At 47.6% G+C, this 11196-nt stretch overlaps 1 non-coding gene across 1 annotated transcript; it reads left to right on the top strand.

The window, feature by feature from the left end:
• The first annotated feature begins 6893 nt into the window (after positions 1 to 6893).
• On the top strand, positions 6894 to 6965 carry trnae-uuc (transfer RNA glutamic acid (anticodon UUC)). The gene has a single exon. It is a non-coding gene; the product is annotated as a tRNA-Glu (tRNA).
• The last annotated feature ends 4231 nt before the right edge of the window (positions 6966 to 11196 follow it).

The raw sequence follows: 11196 nt of genomic DNA, 5'->3' as shown, positions 1-11196 counted from the left end.
GGCGTCAGAACTCTGCAGCATGGTGGCGTTAGATGCGCACAGGGCCTGGCGCACCAAACTCCACCTACCTGTTTGAAATGCAGCTCACAGCTTGTTCACACACCTCAATTAATCTTTCTCATTGTTCTGAAGCCGGCGTACGGTTTGAATTCCCGATCTGCGGGAATGAGAATCCTCACAATGTCTCGCGTCAGTAAATGTCCCTGAGAACATCTGAGTCAACTCACAGCGCAGTCAGATGAGGGGAAGCTGAAATAGCCCCACACGCTGTTCACGGGCACATTTTATTCTCCCCAACTCAATGCCTCAACCACTGCGGCTCCTGGCAGTGGAAAAGAAACAATCACCAAAACCCCGTCTAAGCTCTGTGAATCTTCAGAAAATCAGCAAACGTTCATCCCTTCAGATTTTCTATCCTCGGCTGACAGGGATGGGTTTTGTCACTCTTTTGTTGGACATTGCAAGTGGATGTTTTGCAGAAAAGCACCACAATGCCATCTGATTAATCAGGACCTGGATGTTTTCGGTCTTTGAATGTCAGTGTTGTGCTGCAGAACTTTGTTGTTGCCAGTTTCTAATACTTATCTTCCCAGTTCCCTGTATCACTTGTCGAAAATGTTTAATTTGTGTCTTGTAATCCTTTCACTGTCTGCTAATGAGGATAGTGTTTCCATGTTTTACCTAAATTATCTTGACCTTGCATACCTCAAGCCTCAAGCTAATTTCACGAGAAACCTTGTCCAGTTCAAAAGCCAACTGTTCATGATGGCTCTGTTCCTTGTCACGTGTCCAATTTCAGATCGATGTTGTTAATGTCCCTTATACTCCTTCAGATCCAGGTTTCGCTCACAGGGCTAGAACAGAACTGTCACCAAATACATTTACCAATCTACGTTCATCGTATCGATTGTATTAGCATCATGAACACTTCTCATCAAAATAACTCGAGAGACTTTCATCACAATTTTCTGTGAACAGTTCTACATTAGCTTTGCTGAATGAACCCCAAATTTCTTGAAGTGGCTCCTTATTTTCGGCCTTGATTATTAATCTCTCTTCACATGGGAATGGATCCTTCCCACCCGCTCTATCTCGCATCAATGTGTGTAGTTCAATTCGATCTCCCATCAGCCTCCTCTGTCCTGATCAAATCCAGGGGAACAGGAAACGTTGGGGCTATGGCGCGGACAGGACAAGCCCAATACTCACCTTTCCTGTTAGAACTATTCCATGAGAAAGTTTAGACCTCAACTTTGGGCGTGTAGTTGTGGCCGAACACTTAAGGTGTTGGCGTAGAGATCCTTTGGGGCTCCCCCGCCCAGGGTGGTAACCTGCTGGCTATGCTTTCTTCGCTGGCGATTTTAAATAACTTCCTGTTGGTTGCATTATCGCTCAAACTTCACAAAACCCGTCTCAATAAAGACCCGTTTTCTCATGTCTGGGAATTGATTGCCATGCAGGAAACTCGGGTTCTGAACAAACAACGTACCAGACTCACAACGTCAGCTCTGTTTCCATTTCCACAGATGCTGCTCGACCCGTTGCCTTTCTGCAGTATTCTCTGTGTTTATTAGGCACAAGTGCTGCTTTTCATTCAAGAACTTCAATCCCTCTCCTCTGGTAACTGACTCTGGTCAGTGGCAATTGGTTCTTCTGATCATTAATCTGCCCATTCCCACCGCTTCTTCTCCCATCATGACCAACAGCCCCAGGAAATCTCCAGTTATCCTTCTTTGCTCCAAAGCGAACATTCTCCACCTTGGGAATGTCTCCCCAAAATGGAAATTCCTCATCCCTGGACATGAGGCAAGGCGTACAATTGGAAGAGATTTTGGCAAAATATTGTCAGTTAGGAAATGGAAAAATGTTCAAATGTTCATGAAGCAAAACAGAAATCCCAGTCTCCAGCTTTGTGAACCTTTAGAAACACTTTGGGAAGCGGATTTAGAGGAGAATGAAAGATGACCTGTCCGATTGAGCAGAGACAGTCCAGACACCGTCCCCTTGTTGAAGAGGCCGGGAGGTTGACTTTGATGTTCTCGGCACATGAACTGATCTGAGACATTGAAAGAATTGTCGTTCCTGAACATCAGGAATTCAAACCCCTTCTCCCCTGCGAGCCAATGAGAGAACTCGGGAACAGGCAAAACACTGAAAGGCTGGAAGGGCGCCGGCCCCGGAGTAAGAAAGCTAGTTCCTCGTGACATGGATGCGTCTGCAGACTGTCCCCGGTATCTCCACAACACATCTCCCAGGCTTGATTATGGAAAAGTAAAACTGATAGACGCCAATTGTAATTCTCGGCGGGGAGGCTGAATTATAAAATCACTACGCGATGGTGTAGCCCACTACCGCGCCTGTCTCTGTGGCGCAATTGGTCAGCGCATTAGGCTGTTAATCGAAAGGTTGGTGGTTCGAGCCCACTCAGGGGCGGTGTGTTCGCTGACCTCCTATGGCTGCGAAGCTGCGCGCTTTTCATGGGGTCAGGAAAATGTTCCCCAAGCGGATTTCTTCTCCATAAAGGGGTTTCGGAATTGAATTAATGTCTCACGTAAGGGACTGCGTATGCTGAGAAGACCAGACCAAAAGAGAAACTCGGCAGGTTTGACAGTACCTGTCGCTGAAAACCGATTTTTGAAATATTGCCTCTGATTCTCTTTCCACAGATGTTGCCTGACCTGCTGAGTTCCTCCTGCAATTTCTAACTGAAAGTTCATTTCATCTTTTGGGGTGAAACACCGAAATATCTGCAAACACCATGTGCCGATATTTAACCCTTTCGAATCACTGTGAAGTGATTGGATTCAAACAAACTCTGCGATGATTCACTCTTTCTCAGCTCCACAGGCAGACAGACCTGGGAGGTCAAGCTGTCAGTGTGGTTCTGTATTCGTGGGCCGAGTGGTTAATGCGATGTACATGAAATCCATTGCGGTTTCCCCACGCAGGTGTGAACCCTTCCGAGTACAAAATGAGAAATGTCGTCGAAAAGAAAGGGAGCTTGCTCCCCGGCTTCTTCTTTAAGATTCAAATCAGTGGAGGGGGAAAAATATTTCACTCAAATTGGGACTGGTGGGAATCTGCAACCCACTGCCTGTTCGGGTGGAGCAAGCCGATACTCGCAGAGCTTCTTTTGAGGCTATGAGCAAAGTGTTTGGAAATGAGACTAGTACAGTGATGTGCTTGAAATCGTGATCGAAATGAAGCAGGCACCGGACGACAAGGGAGTTTCCTTTGCCAGTGAAAGATACTGCTTCACAAAGTTGGGCCTGTGGAAGGGAATCAGTGACGGTGATTATCTTTGGTTGTTCACCTTGTGAATGAACCCATTGCTGCGCATGTCCGTGTTAACGTCAGAACTCTGCAGCATGGTGGCGTGAGATACGCACAGGGCCGGGGCGCAATGGATGATGCATCTGACTCCACCTACCTGTTTGAAATGCAGCTCACAGCTTCTTCACACACCGCAATTACTCTTCTCTTTGTCCTGAAGCCGGCATACGGTTTGAATTCCCGATCTGCGGGAATGAGAATCGTTTCACTGTCACGCGTCAGTAAATGTCCCTGAGAACATCGGAGTCAACTCACAGCGCAGTCAGATGAGGGGAAGCTGAAATAGCCCCACATGCTGCTCACGGGCACATTTTATTCTCCCCAACTCAACGCCTCAACCACTGCGGCTCCTGGCAGTGGAAAAGAAACAATCACCAAAACCCAGTCTAAGCTCTGTGAATCTTCAGAAAATCAGCAAACGTTCATCCCTTCGGATTTTCTATCCTGGGCTGAGAGGGATGGGTCTTGCCACTCTTTTGTAGGACATTGCATGTGGATGTTTTGCAAAAAAAGCACCACAATGCAATCTGATTAATCAGGACTTGGATGTTTTCGGTCTTTGAATGTAAGTGTTGCGTTCCAGAACTTTGCTGTTCACTGTTTATAATACTTATCTTCCCAGTTCCCTGTATCACTTGTCGAAAATGTTTAATTTGTGTCTTGTAATCTTTTCACTGTCTGCTAATGAGGATAGCGTTTCCGTGTTTTACCTAAATTATCTTGACCTTGCATACCTCAAGCCTCAAGCTAATTTCACGAGAAACCTTCTCCAGTTCAAAAGCCAACTGTTCATGATGGCTCTGTTTCTTGTCACGTGTCCAATTTCAGATCGATTTTGTTAATGTCCCTTCTACTCCTTCAGATCCAGGTTTCGCTCACAGGGCTAGAACAGAACTGTCACCAAATACATTGACCAATCTACGTTCATCCTATCGATTGTTTTAGCATCATCAACACTTCTCATCAAAATAACTCGAGAGATTTTCATCACAATTTTCTGTGAACAGTCATACATTAGCTTTGCTGAATGAACCCCAAATTTCTTGAAGTGGCTCCTTATTTTCGGCCCTGATTATTAATCTCTCTACGCATGGGAATGGATCCTTCCCACCCGCTCTATCTCTCATCAATGTGTGTAGTTCAATTCGATCTCCCATCAGCCTCCTCTGTCTTGATCAAATCCAGGGGAACAGGAACCGTTGGGGTTATGGCGCGGACAGGACAATCCCAATACTCACCTTTCCTGTTAGAAGTATTCCATGAGAAAGTTTAGACCACAACTTTGGGCGTGTAGTTGTGGCCGAACAGTTAACGTGTTGGCGTAGAGATCCTGTGGGGCTCCCCGCCCAGGGTGGTAATCTGCTGACTAGGTCCACGTCATCTTTCGTGATGAAACACCCAGACCCGCCATTTGCAGATATTTAACCATTTCGAATCTTGTGAAGTGATTGGATTCAATCAAACTCTGCAATGATTCCCTCTTTCTCAGCTCCACAGGCAGAGAGACCTGGGAAATGAAGCTGTCAGTGTGGTTCTGTTTTGGTGGGCCGATTGGTGAGTGCGATGGAGATGAAATCCATTGCGCTTTCCCCACGCAGGTGTGAACCCTGCCGACTACAGTTGAGAAATGTCGTAAAAAGGAAAGGGAGATTGCTCCACGATTTTTTTAAAGATGCAACTCAGTGGAGGAGTTGAAATATTTCAATCACATTGGGCCTGGTCGGGAATCTACAACCCACTGCCTGACAGGGTGTAACAATCAGATACCCACAGAACAGTTTTTGAAGCTCTGAGCCAAGTATTTGGAAATGAGACGAGAACAGTTTGGGGTGTGAAGTCGTGATCGAAGTGAAGTCGGCACCTGAGGATTAATGTGTTTTATTTGCCAGTGAAAGATAGTGCTTCACAAAGTTGGGACTATGGAAGGGAAGCAGTGACGGTGATTATCTTTGGCTGTTCCTCTTGTGAATGTTCCCATTGCTGCGCATGTCCGTGTTAACGTCAGAACTCTGCAGCATGGCGGCGTCAGGTCCGCACAGTGACGGGGCGCAATGGTTGACGCATCTGACTCCACCTACCTGTTTGAAATGCAGCTCACAGCTTCTTCACATACCCCAATTAATCTTTCGCATTGTCCTGAAGCCGGCATACGGTTTGAATTGCTGATCTGCAGGAACGAGACTCTTTTCACTGTCTCGCGTCGGGAAGTGTCCCTGAGAACATCAGAGTAAAGTCACAGCGCTGTCAGAGGAGGGGAAGCTGAAGTAGCCACACACGCTGCTCGCGGGCACATTTCACTTTCCCCAACTCACCGCCCCAACCACTGCGGCTCCTGGGAGTGGAAAGGGAACAAACACCAAAACCCAGTCTCAGCTTTGTAAATCTTCAGGAAATAAGAAAACTGTTCATCCCTTCGGGTCTTCCATCCTGGGCTGACAGCGTTGATTTTAAATGGCTGTCCAGTCAGTGCCGATTCGTCTTGGCTGAAATAATCTTCATTATCTCATCCCAGCATTTATTGCCTCAGAGACCTGTGTGCAGAGGTCATGTATATATTTCCTTGTATGGTATTTTGTAAAAAACATTCGTTTGCTGGTTGTTTCTATCGGGTATTTCAGGTTCATTAGCCGCTGTTTAAGTGTGTTGGTAGGTTTGTGGGCGACCATGATGCTGAGAGGATTGAGTTGTCTTGACATCATTTCACAGATGTCTTTAATGTAAAGTAATGTGCTAGTGTTTCTGTCGACGTTGTGTCTGCTTGTGTCAGTTTGTTGATGTGAAATCGTCACACTGAGTTTATTGGTGAGTCAAAAGTGAGGACTGCAGATGCTGGAAACCAGAGTTTAGATCAGAGTGGTGCTGGAAAAGTACAGCAGGTCAGACAGCTTCCGAGGAGTAGTAAAATCGACGTTTCGGGTAAAAGGCCTTCATCAGGAATTAAGGCAGGACGCCTCCAGGGTGGAAAGATAAATCGAGTGTTGCTGGGCCAAAGGTAGCAAAGAGTACAATAGGTGAATGGGGGTGGGGATGGAGGTGACAGGTCAGAGAGTAGGGTGGAGCGGATAGGTGAGAAGGGAGATTGGCAGGTCGGACAGGTCATAAGGACAGCGCTGAGCTAGAAGGTTGGAACTGAGGTAAGGAGGGGGGAAGGGGAAATGAGGAAACTGTAGAAGTCTGCATTGATGGCTTGTGGTTGACTTTATCTGAAGCAGTAGATGAGGCGTTCATCCCCCAGGCATCGGGTGGTGATGGAGCGGCGATGGAGGATGCCCAGGACCTGCATGTCCTCGGCAGAGTGGGAGGGGGTTTGAACTGTTGGGCCAGAGGGCGATGAGGTTGATTGGTGGGGGTGCCCTGGAGATGTTCCCTCAAGCGCTGTGACTTGGCTCTGCGAGGAGTCTCCAGTCTCCCCAATGTAGAGGAGACCGCATCGGGAGCAATGGATACAAGAAATGACATTGTTGGATACACAGGTGAACGCCTTCTCACGACCGTGGCCCAGATTTGATTTCTGGGCAGGGAAGAAACTTTTGGTAGAGCTGTCAGCATTTGCTTGTGTCTCCCTGGTGGTCTAGTGGTTAGGATTCGGCGCTTTCACCGCCGCGGCCCGGGTTCGATTCCCGGTCAGGGAAGCAGTTTTCAGGCGTTTCATAGGTTGCCCGTGCTTCTAAAATACTCGGCTTGTTTATTTGTTGATCTTCGTCGTTCCTCGGTGCAGCTGTGTGTCGTGGCTCGTTGATATAGTGTCCTGATTCAGATTTGTTTGCATGTGTAGGGATGATTGCTTCTGTCGTTAAGTTCTTGGCTCGCGTGCGTTGTTTTCCTGTAGACGCTGTTTTGAATTTACCATTGACTGTTCACTCTACTGTGACATGTAGAAATGGCACTTTGTTGTTGTTCTCCTCTTTTGTGAATTTTATGCCAGTCAGGATATTGTTGATGGTGTTGTAGGTTTCCTCTAATTTGTTTCATTTTTTGATGACAAAAGTGTCATTGCTGTAGGGGACCCAAAGTTTGGGTTGGATCATCGAAAGGGCTGTTTGTTCGAGTCTCTGCATTATTGCTTCTGCGAGGAATACTAATATTGGTGGTTCCATGGGTGTTTCGTTGATTTGTTTGTAGGGCTTGTTACTGAATATGAAGTGGGTGGTAAGGCACAGTTCCATGAAGTTGACAGTGCTATCTTTGCTGATGAAGTTGATGCTGTGTTTGTGTCTTTGGTTGTTCGAGTAGTGTCTTCAGTTTTCTTTGGCTACGTTGATGTTAATGGATTGAACAGGGCTGTTATGTCAAAGGACATCATTATTCCATCCTCTTCGATCTTAGTGTCTTTGGTGTTCAGGAATTCTTGGATGGAGTAAATAGAGTTGTGTGAATCTTCGACTTGGTGTTTTAGCCTTCTACGGAGGCCTTTGACAAGTCTGTATATTGATGTTCCAAGTCGTGAGACTATGGCCTGAGGGGGGCTCCTGGTTTGAAGGGAAGGAGAACAACAACAAAGTGCCATTCCTAGATGTCACAGTAGAGCAAACAGTCAATGGGGAGCTTCAAACTAGCATCTACAGAAAAACAACACACACAAAACAAATACTTAACCACAGAAGCAATCATCCCAACACACACAAACGAAGCTGCATCAGGACATTATTTCAACCAGCCACTACAAACTGCAGCAGAGAGAAACTATGAAGAACAGAAGAGAAATACGTATATAGTGTATTTAAGGAGAATGGGTACCCAATAAACCCAGTACGCCGATTTCTCATTGATGCTTCCAAGCTGACTCTCAAACATTCGATTTTTCCCTCCATTCTTTCCTGTTTGTTTTTTGTGGGTTTTGAAAGCTTTTGCAATCTTCTGACTGAGTATTGGAGTTGGGAAGTTATATTGTGGCTGTACAGGACATTGGTTAGACCTCTTTTGGAATATTGTGTGCAATTCTGGTCTCCCTCCTCTCAGAACGATATTGTGAAATTTGAAAGGGTTCTGAAGCAGTAATGGGCAAACAGAGGGGAAAAAGGCCTTCTGCTCCCCTGAGTGCGGGAAGGCCTCTGCCCTGCTGACGCACCAGTTGGTCCACACTGGGGAAGGCTGTTCTCCGGCCCCAAGTGCGAGATGGCCTTCAGCAGTTCTTCCCACCTGCTGAGACACCAGTGGGTCCACACTGAGGAGAGGCCGTTCTTCTGCCCCGAGCTCAGGGAGGGCTTTGCTCTTTCTTCCGACGTGATGGCCCATTGATAGGTCCACATCGAGGAGATGTCGCTCAGTTGCCCTAAGTGCAGGAAGGCCTTCAGCAATTCCTCAGCCCTGCTAAGAAACTAGTCCGTCCACACTGGGGAGAAGCCGTTGTCCTGCCCGGGGTGTGGGAAGGGCTTTACCCGCTCCTCCACACTGCTGAAGCACCAACCAATCCACCCAGGGGGAGGGTTGTGGGGGCGGAGGGCGGTGTCGGAGGTGGGGAGGCCATTCTGCTGCCCTGAGTGCGGGTAGGCCTTCAGCAATTCCTCAGCCCTGCTAAGAAACTAGTCCGTCCACACTGGGGAGAAGCCGTTGTCCTGCCCGGGGTGTGGGAAGGGCTTTACCCGCTCCTCCACACTGCTGAAGCACCAACCAATCCACCCAGGGGGAGGGTTGTGGGGGCGGAGGGCGGTGTCGGAGGGGGGGAGGCCATTCTGCTGCCCTGAGTGCGGGTAGGCCTTCAGCAATTCCTCCACCCTGCTGAAGCACCAGCGTGTCCACACTGGGGAGAGGCCCTTCAGCTCGCCCGAGTGTGGGAAGAGGTTCATATTTTCCTGCAACTTGCGGAAGCACCAGCAGGGGCACCAACGCTCCCAGCAATCAGAACCCACGGGTGACGTTGCCTTGGGTCACCCCCCCAGGACTGAACATCCTGCCAGTCCTGACAGTGGGTGCAGTGGGAGAGTAGATGGGTTGTTTTGTTTTCTGCTGGACTGCAATTGTGTCCCCTACACCCCACAACCACAACCCCATGGTGGCTCAGAGTTGCACTGCTGCCTCATGGCACCAGGAACCCAGGAATAATTCCACCCTTTGGGGTCTGTGTGCAATTTAGGGAGGGTAGGAAAATGGATCTGACTGGGTTACTCTTCAGAAGATCAGTGCAGATGTGTTGGGCTGAAGGACCTGTTTCCACATTGTAGGAGTTCAACCATACTTTGAGCTTTGCTTTCAGTGAACAGTGCTGCTCAATGAGCCTGGTACTGCTCATTGCCAAATGAAATGATCCAGAGAAACCTAAGACCGCAAGACCATCGGAGCAGAAGTTAAGCCATTCGGCCTGTTGAGTCTACTCTGTCATTCGTTCGTGACAAAAGTAGCGCAGATGAGATTAGCTTCAGTGTGAAAACAGGCCATTTGTCTCAACAAGTCCACACCGACCCGCCGAAGAGTAACCCATCCAGACCTATTTCCCTCTGCCTAATGTACCTACCTCTACGGGCAAGGAAGCATGGCCAAAGACATGCACATCTTTGGTGTATGGAAGAAAACATTATCACCCAGAGAAAACCCACGCAGACGCTGGGAGAAAGTGCAAACTCCTCACATACAGTCAGCCAAGGCTGCAATCAAACCTGGGCCCCCGGCACTATGAGGATGCAGTGGTAAACACTAAGCCACTACATACTGCATGCCGAAGCAGGAGGTTGGGAGAATACAGCAAGCCAGGCAGCACCAGAATGTGGAGTAGTCAGCGTTTTGGGTATTAACCCTTCTTCAGGACTGAAACGTTGACTACTCTATGAGAAACGATTTACGGGAATGTTGCAGGGGTTTGGAGGATTTGAGCTACAGGGAGAGGCTGCATAGGCTGGGACTGTTTTCACTGGATCATCAGAGGCAGAGGAGTGACCTAATAGAGGTTACAAAATCATGAGAGGCATGGACAGGGTAATAGACAAGGGCTTTTCCCTGGGATGGGGGAGTCCAGAACTAGAGGGCAGAGGTTTCGGTTAAGAGGCAAAATATCTTAAATGGACAACTTCTTCATGCAGAGGGTGGTATATATATGAAATGAGCTGCCAGAGTATATGGGTCAGGTGCTGTCAAATGGGACTAGATTAATTTAGGATATCAGGTCAGCATGGACAAGTTGGATCGAAGTGCCTGTTTCCATGCTGTACGTGTCTCTGACTACTGGTCCTGATGTAACTTTAAAATAGAGTCCAAGTAACTTTGAATAGTTCAATCTTGTTGAGCTCACCTCCTCAAAAGTTTCAAATGAATCCCTCCGAGCGATACTGTTTACAAATGCTGAGTTGGACAAAGTATCCCATCAAGTTCAACATAAATCCAGAGTTGAAGAAGTCAGAAGTCAGAACACCAAGGGGACCAGAACTGAGAGCGATCTAGGGTTGCGGGTTATTAGCTTCTAGAAAATAGAGTCGTGGGTAGGCAGGGTGGTGAAGAAGGCTTTTGGCATGCTTGCTTTCATTGGTCAGAGCATTGAGCACAGGAGTTGCGACGTCTTGTTGCAGCTGTCACACATGCCACACAACAACGATAGGCGTGGCCCTGCCCCCCTCTGACTGGCTGTCCCTTTGAATATCTGGGGGAAGATTAGACCCACCTGCCTGTGTTTGACTCATATGTACTTATCCAAATAATTTTAAATATTGTAACATGACCTGAATCCAGCACGTCCTCTGACAGTTCATTCTACACACGAACCACCTTCAATGTAAAAATCGTTGCCCCCTTCTGTCCTTTTTAAATCTTTTCCCTCTCATCTTAAAAATATACTCCCAAGTTTTAAATGTCCCTACCCTTCGGGAAAAGACACTGGTTATTCAACTTATCTTTATCCCTCATGACTTCATAAACCTCCATAACCTCCACCCTCAA

The sequence above is a fragment of the Chiloscyllium punctatum genome, chromosome 36, assembly GCF_047496795.1.
Source record: "Chiloscyllium punctatum isolate Juve2018m chromosome 36, sChiPun1.3, whole genome shotgun sequence".
NCBI lineage: Eukaryota > Metazoa > Chordata > Chondrichthyes > Orectolobiformes > Hemiscylliidae > Chiloscyllium > Chiloscyllium punctatum.
This window is presented reverse-complemented; position numbering and strand designations above follow the sequence as displayed.